Source organism: Chiloscyllium punctatum, chromosome 31 (genome assembly GCF_047496795.1).
Source record: "Chiloscyllium punctatum isolate Juve2018m chromosome 31, sChiPun1.3, whole genome shotgun sequence".
Classification (NCBI taxonomy): domain Eukaryota; kingdom Metazoa; phylum Chordata; class Chondrichthyes; order Orectolobiformes; family Hemiscylliidae; genus Chiloscyllium; species Chiloscyllium punctatum.
This window is the reverse complement of record NC_092769.1, coordinates 54,631,269-54,643,734: the sequence shown is the minus strand read 5'-3', so window position 1 is coordinate 54,643,734 and position 12,466 is coordinate 54,631,269.

The following is a 12,466-nucleotide window of genomic DNA, read 5'->3' as shown; positions in this document are numbered from 1 at the left end:
TCATGGAGTGAATGTGTGCAGTTTGATTGAGACAATGTGTCATAGCTTGTGACTTTGAATGAATGAGTAGCTGACTTCATTGAATTGACAAATGCAGTTTGCTTCATGAACTAAATGTGTGCAATTTGTTTGGTTGAATCAATGCGTTAAGAGTACCTTCATTGAATTATCATGTGCAGTCTGTTTCGTTGAATGAATGAGTGTAGTAGGATTGACTCAATAAGTGAGTTAGGTTTGTTCGAATGAAACAAGGAATAAGGTTTGATTCATTGAATCAATGATTCTAGTTTGATTCAATGATTCAATCAATGCAGTTTGTTTCAAGAAATGAAAACGGTGAGCTTGACACATTGAATGAATGAGAGAAGCTCTATACATTGAATTAAGACGGGCAGTTTGGTTTATCTAGTAAACGTGTGCAGTTTGACAGAGACAATGAGTGAAACTTGTGCCATTGAATGAATGAGAGTAGCTCTACTCATTGAATTGACAAATGCAGCCTCTTTCATTGAATATGCAATGAATATGCAGTTTGGTTCACTAAATAAGGGAGGTAGGTTTGTTCCATTGAAACAAGGTTTGATTCATTGAATTCATTGTTTGATTCAATGATTCAATGAATGCAGTTTGTTTCTTTGAATGAAAGCGTTAAGCTTGCCGCATTGAATGAATGAGAGAAGCTCGACTCATTGATTTAAGACGTGCAGTCTGTATCATGAGTGCAGCATGCTCCATTGAATGAATGCGCTTTGCGCGTGGCATTGAATGAATGGCTGGAGCACGACTCTTTTAATTAAGACACACAAAGCATTTCATTGAATGAATGGGTGCAGTTTGATTCACGACGTAAATGAGTTAAGTTTGTTCGATGGAATCCATTAATACTGTTTGATTCATTGAGTCAATGATGGCAGTTTGACTCAATGATTCAATGAAGCATTTGGTTTCATTGAATGAAAGTGCTAAGCTCGAGAAAGTGAATAAAAAAGAAAAGCTGTACTCATTGAATTAACACGTGCAGTCTGTTTCATTTAATGAATGCATGCAATTTTTATCATTGCATGAACACGTGCAGTTTCTTTCAATGAATGAATGGCAAAAGCTAGATTCATTGGAATAGGACTTACAGTGTACCTCATCGAATGAATGTTTGCAGTTAGATTCATTAATTGCGTTTAGTTTGTGGATTTGAATGAATGAAAGAACCTCTACTCTAATCTAATCAAATCTAATGTAATCTAATCAAATGTAATGTAATCTTATGAAATCTAATCTAATCTAATGTAATGTAATGTAAACTAATCTAATGTCATCTAATGTAAAGTAATCTAACGTAATCTAATCTAATGTAATCTAATCTAATCTAATGTAATCTAATGTACTGTAATCTAATGTAATCTAATGTAATGTAGTGTAGTGTAATGTAATGTAATCTAATCTAATTTAATGTAATCTAATGGAATGTAACCTAATGTAATCGAATCTAATGTAATCTACTGTAATGTAATGTAATCTAATCTAATGTAATCTAATGTAGTGTAATCTAATCTAATCTAATGTAATCTAATGTAATATAATATAATCTAATGTAATATAATGTAATGTAATGTAATCTAATCTAAACTAATGTAATCGAATCTAATGTAATCTAATCTAATGAAATCTAATCTAATCTAATGCAATGTAATCTAATGTTTTCTAATGTAATCTAATCTAATGTACTCTAATCTAATCTAATGTAATCGAATGTAATGTAATCTAATCTAATGTAATCTAATGTAAAGGAATCTAATGCAATCTAATCTAATCTAATCTAATGTACTCAACTCTAATGTAATGCAAACTAATATAATCTGATCTAATCTGATGTAATCTAATATAATGTAATCTAATGTAATGTAATCTAATGTAATCGAATGTAATGCAATCTAAAGGAAAGTAATCTAATCTAATGTAATGGAATCTCATGAAATCTAATCTAATCTAATCTAATCTAATCTAATCTAATGGAATGTAATCTAATCTAATGTAATGTAATCTAATGTAATCTAATCTAATGTATTTAACTCTAATGTAATGCAAACTAATATAATCTGATGTAACCTGATGTAATCTAATGTAATGTATTCTAATATAATGTAATCTAATGTAATGTAATCGAATGTAATGTAATCTAATGTAATGTAATCTAATCTATACTAATGTAATCTAATGAAATCTAATCTAATCTAATGCAATGCAATGTAATCTAATGTTATCTAATGTAATCGAATCTAATGTAATGTAATGTAATCTAATCTAATCTAATGTAAAGTAATCTAATCTAATGTACTCTAATCGAATCTAATGTAATCTAATATAATCTGATCTAATCTGAGGTAATCTAATGTAATGTAATCTAGCATAATGTAATCTAATGTAATGTAATCTAGCATAATGTAATCTAATGTAATGTATTGTAATGTAATCTAATCTAATCTAATGTAATGCAATGTAATCTAATGTAATGTAATGTAATCTAATGTAATGTAATCTAATCTAATCTAATGTAAAGTAATCTAATCTAATGTACTCTAATCGAATCTAATGTAATCTAATATAATCTGATCTAACCTGATGTAATCTAATGTAATGTATTCTAATATAATGTAATCTAATGTAATGTAATCGAATGTAATGTAATCTAATGTAATGTAATCTAATCTATACTAATGTAATCTAATGAAATCTAATCTAATCTAATGCAATGCAATGTAATCTAATGTTATCTAATGTAATCGAATCTAATGTAATGTAATGTAATCTAATGTACTCTAATCGAATCTAATGTAATCTAATATAATCTGATCTAATCTGAGGTAATCTAATGTAATGTAATCTAGCATAATGTAATCTAATGTAATGTAATCTAGCATAATGTAATCTAATGTAATGTATTGTAATGTAATCTAATCTAATGTAATGCAATGTAATCTAATGTAATGTAATCTAATCTAATCTAATGTAAAGTAATCTAATCTAATGTACTCTAATCGAATCTAATGTAATCTAATATAATCTGATCTAATCTGAGGTAATCTAATGTAATCTAATCTAATCTAATGTAATGCAATGTAATCTAATGTAATGTAATGTAATCTAATGTAATGTAATCTAATCTAATCTAATGTAAAGTAATCTAATCTAATGTACTCTAATCGAATCTAATGTAATCTAATATAATCTGATCTAATCTGAGGTAATCTAATGTAATGTAATCTAGCATAATGTAATCTAATGTAATGTAATCTAGCATAATGTAATCTAATATAATGTAATCTAATCTAATGTAATGCAATGTAATCTAATGTAATGTAATGTAATCTAAGGAAATCTAATCTAATTAATGTAATCTAATGTACTCTAACCTAATCTAACGTAATGTAATTTAATCTAATCTAATCTAATTTACTCTAACCTAATCTAATGTAATCTAATCTAATATAATGTACTCTAATCTAATCTAATGTAATCTAATGTAATGTAAAATAATCTAATGTAATCTAATCTAATGTAATGTAGTCTAATGTTATCTAATGTAATCGAATCTAATGTAATGTATGTAATGTAATCTAATGTAATGTAATGTAATCTAATCTAATGTAATCTAATCTAATCCAATGTACTCTAATCTAACCTAATGTAATCTAATCTAATCTAATGTAATCTAATCTAATCTAAACTAATCTAATCTAATCTAATCTAATGTAATCGAATCTAATGTAATCTAATCTAACGTAATCTAATGTAATGTAATCTAATCTAATGTAATCTAATCTAATCTAATCTAATCTAATCTAATTTAATCTAATCTAATCTAATCTAATGTAATCTAATCCAATCTAATGTAATCTTATCGAATCTAATGTAATCTAATCTTATCCAAAGCATTTTATTGAATGAATGGGTGAAGTTTGATTCACGAAGTAAATGACAAGTTTGTTCGATGGAATCCATTAATACTGTTTGATGGCAATTTGACTCAATGATTCAATGAAGCATTTGGTTTCATTGAATGAAAGTGCTAAACTCGAGAAAGTGAATAAAAAAGAAAAGCTGTACTCATTGAATTAACACGTGCACTCTGTTTCATTTAATGAATGCATGCAGTTTTTATCATTGCATGAACACGTGCAGTTTCTTTCATTGAATGAATAGCAAAAGCTAGATTCATTGGAATAGGACTTACAGTGTACCTCATCGAATGAATGTTTGCAGTTAGATTCATTAATTGCGTTTAGTTTGTGGATTTGAATGCATGAAAGAAACTCTACTGTAATCTAATCTAATCTAATGCAATCGAATCTAATGTAATCTAATCTAATCTAATGTAATCTAATGAAATGTAATCTAATGTAATCTAATCTAATGAAATGTAATCTAATGTACTGTAATCTAATGTAATCTAATGTAATGTAGTGTAGTGTAATGTAATCTAATCTAATCTAATCTAATGTAATCTAATCAAATGTAATGTAATGTAATCTAATCTAATGTAATCTAATGTATTGTAATACAATCTAATCTAATGTAATCTACTGTAATGTAATGTAATGTAATCTAATGTAATCTAATGTAATATAATGTAATGTAATGTAATCTAATGTAAACTAATGTAATCGAATCTAATGTAATCTAATCTAATCTAATCTAATGAAATCTAATCTAATGCAATGTAATCTAATGTTATCTAATGTAATCTAAGCTAATGTACTCTAATCTAATCAAATGTAATCGAATGTAATGTAATCTAAACTAATGTAATCTAATGTAAAGTAATCTAATGCAATCTAATCTAATCTAATCTAATGTACTCAAATCTAATGTAATGCAAACTAATATAATCTGATCTAATCTGATGTAATCTAATGTAATGTAATCTAATATAATGTAATCTAATGTAATGTAATCTAATGTAATCGAATGTAATGTAATCTAATGGAAAGTAATCTAATCTAATGTAATGCAATGTAATCTAATGTAATGTAATGTAATCTAATGTAATGTAATCTAATCTAATCTAATGTAAAGTAATCTAATCTAATGTACTCTAATCGAATCTAATGTAATCTAATATAATCTGATCTAATCTGAGGTAATCTAATGTAATCTAATCTAATCTAATGTAATGCAATGTAATCTAATGTAATGTAATGTAATCTAATGTAATGTAATCTAATCTAATCTAATGTAAAGTAATCTAATCTAATGTACTCTAATCGAATCTAATGTAATCTAATATAATCTGATCTAATCTGAGGTAATCTAATGTAATGTAATCTAGCATAATGTAATCTAATGTAATGTAATCTAGCATAATGTAATCTAATGTAATGTAATGTAATGTAATCTAATCTAATCTAATGAAATGCAAAGTAATCTAATGTAATGTAATGTAATCTAAGGAAATCTAATCTAATTAATGTAATCTAATGTACTCTAACCTAATCTAACGTAATGTAATTTAATCTAATCTAATCTAATTTACTCTAACCTAATCTAATGTAATCTAATCTAATATAATGTACTCTAATCTAATCTAATGTAATGTAATCTAATCTAATGTAATCTAATCTAATGTAATGTAATCTAATGTTATCTAATGTAATCGAATCTAATGTAATGTATGTAATGTAATCTAATGTAATGTAATGTAATCTAATCTAATGTAATCTAATCTAACCCAATGTACTCTAATCTAACCTAATGTAATCTAATCTAATCTAATGTAATCTAATCTAATCTATTCTAATCTAAACTAATCTAATCTAATCTAATCTAATGTAATCGAATCTAATGTAATCTAATCTAACGTAATCTAATGTAATGTAATCGAATCTAATCTAATCTAATCTAATCTAATTTAATCTAATCTAATCTAATCTAATGTAATCTAATCTAATCTAATCTAATCTAATGTACTCTAATCCAATCTAATGTAATCAAATCTAATCTAATGTAATCTAATCTTATCCAAAGCTTTTTATTGAATGAATGGGTGAAGTTTGATTCACGACGTAAATGAGTTAAGTTTGTTCGATGGAATCCATTAATAATGTTTGATTCATTGAGTCAATGATGGCAGTTTGACTCAATGATTCAATGAAGCATTTGGTTTCATTGAATGAAAGTGCTAAGCTCGAGAAAGTGAATAAAAAAGAAAAGCTGTACTCATTGAATTAACACGTGCAGTCTGTTTCATTTAATGAATGCATGCAATTTTTATCATTGCATGAACACGTGCAGTTTCTTTCAATGAATGAATGGCAAAAGCTAGATTCATTGGAATAGGACTTACAGTGTACCTCATCGAATGAATGTTTGCAGTTAGATTCATTAATTGCGTTTAGTTTGTGGATTTGAATGAATGAAAGAACCTCTACTCTAATCTAATCAAATCTAATGTAATCTAATCAAATGTAATGTAATCTTATGAAATCTAATCTAATATAATGTAATGTAATGTAAACTAATCTAATGTCATCTAATGTAATGTAATCTAACGTAATCTAATCTAATGTAATCTAATCTAATCTAATGTAATCTAATGTACTGTAATCTAATGTAATCTAATGTAATGTAGTGTAGTGTAATGTAATGTAATCTAATCTAATTTAATGTAATCTTTTCAAATGTAATGTAATCTTATGAAATCTAATCTAATCTAATGTAATGTAATGTAAACTAATCTAATGTCATCTAATGTAATGTAATCTAACGTAATCTAATCTAATGTAATCTAATCTAATCTAATGTAATCTAATGTACTGTAATCTAATGTAATCTAATGTAATGTAGTGTAGTGTAATGTAATGTAATCTAATCTAATTTAATGTAATCTAATGGAATGTAACCTAATGTAATCGAATCTAATGTAATCTACTGTAATGTAATGTAATCTAATCTAATGTAATCTAATGTAGTGTAATCTAATCTAATCTAATGTAATCTAATGTAATATAATATAATCTAATGTAATATAATGTAATGTAATGTAATCTAATCTAAACTAATGTAATCGAATCTAATGTAATCTAATCTAATGAAATCTAATCTAATCTAATCTAATCTAATGCAATGTAATCTAATGTTTTCTAATGTAATCTAATCTAATGTACTCTAATCTAATCTAATGTAATCGAATGTAATGTAATCTAATCTAATGTAATCTAATGTAAAGGAATCTAATGCAATCTAATCTAATCTAATCTAATGTACTCAACTCTAATGTAATGCAAACTAATATAATCTGATCTAATCTGATGTAATCTAATATAATGTAATCTAATGTAATGTAATCTAATGTAATCGAATGTAATGCAATCTAAAGGAAAGTAATCTAATCTAATGTAATGGAATCTCATGAAATCTAATCTAATCTAATCTAATCTAATCTAATCTAATGGAATGTAATCTAATCTAATGTAATGTAATCTAATGTATTTAACTCTAATGTAATGCAAACTAATATAATCTGATCTAACCTGATGTAATCTAATGTAATGTATTCTAATATAATGTAATCTAATGTAATGTAATCGAATGTAATGTAATCTAATGTAATGTAATCTAATCTATACTAATGTAATCTAATGAAATCTAATCTAATCTAATGCAATGCAATGTAATCTAATGTTATCTAATGTAATCGAATCTAATGTAATGTAATCTAATCTAATGTAAAGTAATCTAATCTAATGTACTCTAATCGAATCTAATGTAATCTAATATAATCTGATCTAATCTGAGGTAATCTAATGTAATGTAATCTAGCATAATGTAATCTAATGTAATGTAATCTAGCATAATGTAATCTAATGTAATGTATTGTAATGTAATCTAATCTAATCTAATGTAATGCAATGTAATCTAATGTAATGCAATGTAATCTAATGTAATGTAATCTAATCTAATCTAATGTAAAGTAATCTAATCTAATGTACTCTAATCGAATCTAATGTAATCTAATATAATCTGATCTAACCTGATGTAATCTAATGTAATGTATTCTAATATAATGTAATCTAATGTAATGTAATCGAATGTAATGTAATCTAATGTAATGTAATCTAATCTATACTAATGTAATCTAATGAAATCTAATCTAATCTAATGCAATGCAATGTAATCTAATGTTATCTAATGTAATCGAATCTAATGTAATGTAATCTAATCTAATCTAATCTAATGTAAAGTAATCTAATCTAATGTACTCTAATCGAATCTAATGTAATCTAATATAATCTGATCTAATCTGAGGTAATCTAATGTAATGTAATCTAGCATAATGTAATCTAATGTAATGTATTGTAATGTAATCTAATCTAATCTAATGTAATGCAATGTAATCTAATGTAATGCAATGTAATCTAATGTAATGTAATCTAATCTAATCTAATGTAAAGTAATCTAATCTAATGTACTCTAATCGAATCTAATGTAATCTAATATAATCTGATCTAATCTGAGGTAATCTAATGTAATCTAATCTAATCTAATGTAATGCAATGTAATCTAATGTAATGTAATGTAATCTAATGTAATCTAATCTAATCTAATCTAATGTAAAGTAATCTAATCTAATGTACTCTAATCGAATCTAATGTAATCTAATATAATCTGATCTAATCTGAGGTAATCTAATGTAATGTAATCTAGCATAATGTAATCTAATGTAATGTAATCTAGCATAATGTAATGTAATGTAATGTAATGTAATCTAATCTAATCTAATGTAATGCAATGTAATCTAATGTAATGTAATGTAATCTAAGGAAATCTAATCTAATTAATGTAATCTAATGTACTCTAACCTAATCTAACGTAATGTAATTTAATCTAATCTAATCTAATTTACTCTAACCTAATCAAATGTAATCTAATCTAATATAATGTACTCTAATCTAATCTAATGTAATCTAATGTAATGTAAAATAATCTAATGTAATCTAATCTAATGTAATGTAGTCTAATGTTATCTAATGTAATCGAATCTAATGTAATGTATGTAATGTAATCTAATGTAATGTAATGTAATCTAATCTAATGTAATCTAATCTAATCCAATGTACTCTAATCTAACCTAATGTAATCTAATCTAATCCAATGTAATCTAATCTAATCTAAACTAATCTAATCTAATCTAATCTAATGTAATCGAATCTAATGTAATCTAATCTAACGTAATCTAATGTAATCTAATCTAATCTAATCTAATCTAATCTAATCTAATGTAATGTAATCTAATCTAATTTAATCTAATCTAATCTAATCTAATGTAATCTAATCTAATCTAATCTAATCTAATGTACTCTAATCCAATCTAATGTAATCTTATCGAATCTAATGTAATCTAATCTTATCCAAAGCATTTTATTGAATGAATGGGTGAAGTTTGATTCACGAAGTAAATGACAAGTTTGTTCGATGGAATCCATTAATACTGTTTGATGGCAATTTGACTCAATGATTCAATGAAGCATTTGGTTTCATTGAATGAAAGTGCTAAACTCGAGAAAGTGAATAAAAAAGAAAAGCTGTACTCATTGAATTAACACGTGCACTCTGTTTCATTTAATGAATGCATGCAGTTTTTATCATTGCATGAACACGTGCAGTTTCTTTCATTGAATGAATAGCAAAAGCTAGATTCATTGGAATAGGACTTACAGTGTACCTCATCGAATGAATGTTTGCAGTTAGATTCATTAATTGCGTTTAGTTTGTGGATTTGAATGCATGAAAGAAACTCTACTGTAATCTAATCTAATCTAATGCAATCGAATCTAATGTAATCTAATCTAATCTAATGTAATCTAATGAAATGTAATCTAATGTAATCTAATCTAATGTAATGTAATCTAATGTACTGTAATCTAATGTAATCTAATGTAATGTAGTGTAGTGTAATGTAATGTAATCTAATCTAATCTAATGTAATCTAATCAAATGTAATGTAATGTAATCTAATCTAATGTAATCTAATGTATTGTAATACAATCTAATCTAATGTAATCTACTGTAATGTAATGTAATGTAATCTAATGTAATCTAATGTAATATAATGTAATGTAATGTAATCTAATGTAAACTAATGTAATCGAATCTAATGTAATCTAATCTAATCTAATGAAATCTAATCTAATGCAATGTAATCTAATGTTATCTAATGTAATCTAAGCTAATGTACTCTAATCTAATCAAATGTAATCGAATGTAATGTAATCTAATCTAATGTAATCTAATGTAAAGTAATCTAATGCAATCTAATCTAATCTAATCTAATGTACTCAAATCTAATGTAATGCAAACTAATATAATCTGATCTAATCTGATGTAATCTAATGTAATGTAATCTAATATAATGTAATCTAATGTAATGTAATCTAATGTAATCGAATGTAATGTAATCTAATGGAAAGTAATCTAATCTAATGTAATGCAATGTAATCTAATGTAATGTAATGTAATCTAATGTAATGTAATCTAATCTAATCTAATGTAAAGTAATCTAATCTAATGTACTCTAATCGAATCTAATGTAATCTAATATAATCTGATCTAATCTGAGGTAATCTAATGTAATCTAATCTAATCTAATGTAATGCAATGTAATCTAATGTAATGTAATGTAATCTAATGTAATGTAATCTAATCTAATCTAATGTAAAGTAATCTAATCTAATGTACTCTAATCGAATCTAATGTAATCTAATATAATCTGATCTAATCTGAGGTAATCTAATGTAATGTAATCTAGCATAATGTAATCTAATGTAATGTAATCTAGCATAATGTAATCTAATGTAATGTAATGTAATGTAATCTAATCTAATCTAATGAAATGCAAAGTAATCTAATGTAATGTAATGTAATCTAAGGAAATCTAATCTAATTAATGTAATCTAATGTACTCTAACCTAATCTAACGTAATGTAATTTAATCTAATCTAATCTAATTTACTCTAACCTAATCTAATGTAATCTAATCTAATATAATGTACTCTAATCTAATGTAATGTAATGTAATCTAATCTAATGTAATCTAATCTAATGTAATGTAGTCTAATGTTATCTAATGTAATCGAATCTAATGTAATGTATGTAATGTAATGTAATGTAATGTAATGTAATCTAATCTAATGTAATCTAATCTAACCCAATGTACTCTAATCTAACCTAATGTAATCTAATCTAATCTAATGTAATCTAATCTAATCTATTCTAATCTAAACTAATCTAATCTAATCTAATCTAATGTAATCGAATCTAATGTAATCTAATCTAACGTAATCTAATGTAATGTAATCTAATCTAATGTAATCTAATCTAATCTAATCTAATCTAATTTAATCTAATCTAATCTAATCTAATGTAATCTAATCTAATCTAATCTAATCTAATCTAATGTACTCTAATCCAATCTAATGTAATCTAATCTTATCCAAAGCTTTTTTTGAATGAATGGGTGAAGTTTGATTCACGACGTAAATGAGTTAGGTTTGTTCAATGGAATCCATTAATAATGTTTGATTCATTGAGTCAATGATGGCAGTTTGACTCAATGATTCAATGAAGCATTTGGTTTCATTGAATGAAAGCGCTAAGCTCGAGAAAGTGAATAAAAAAGAAAAGCTGTACTCATTGAATTAACACGTGCAGTCTGTTTCATTTAATGAATGCATGCAATTTTTATCATTGCATGAACACGTGCAGTTTCTTTCAATGAATGAATGGCAAAAGCTAGATTCATTGGAATAGGACTTACAGTGTACCTCATCGAATGAATGTTTGCAGTTAGATTCATTAATTGCGTTTAGTTTGTGGATTTGAATGAATGAAAGAACCTCTACTCTAATCTAATCAAATCTAATGTAATCTAATCAAATGTAATGTAATCTTATGAAATCTAATCTAATCTAATGTAATGTAATGTAAACTAATCTAATGTCATCTAATGTAATGTAATCTAACGTAATCTAATCTAATGTAATCTAATCTAATCTAATGTAATCTAATGTACTGTAATCTAATGTAATCTAATGTAATGTAGTGTAGTGTAATGTAATGTAATCTAATCTAATTTAATGTAATCTAATGGAATGTAACCTAATGTAATCGAATCTAATGTAATCTACTGTAATGTAATGTAATCTAATCTAATGTAATCTAATGTAGTGTAATCTAATCTAATCTAATGTAATCTAATGTAATATAATCTAATCTAATGTAATATAATGTAATGTAATGTAAACTTATCTAAACTAATGTAATCGAATCTAATGTAATCTAATCTAATGAAATCTAATCTAATCTAATCTAATCTAATGCAATGTAATCTAATGTTTTCTAATGTAATCTAATCTAATGTACTCTAATCTAATCTAATGTAATCGAATGTAATGTAATCTAATCTAATGTAATCTAA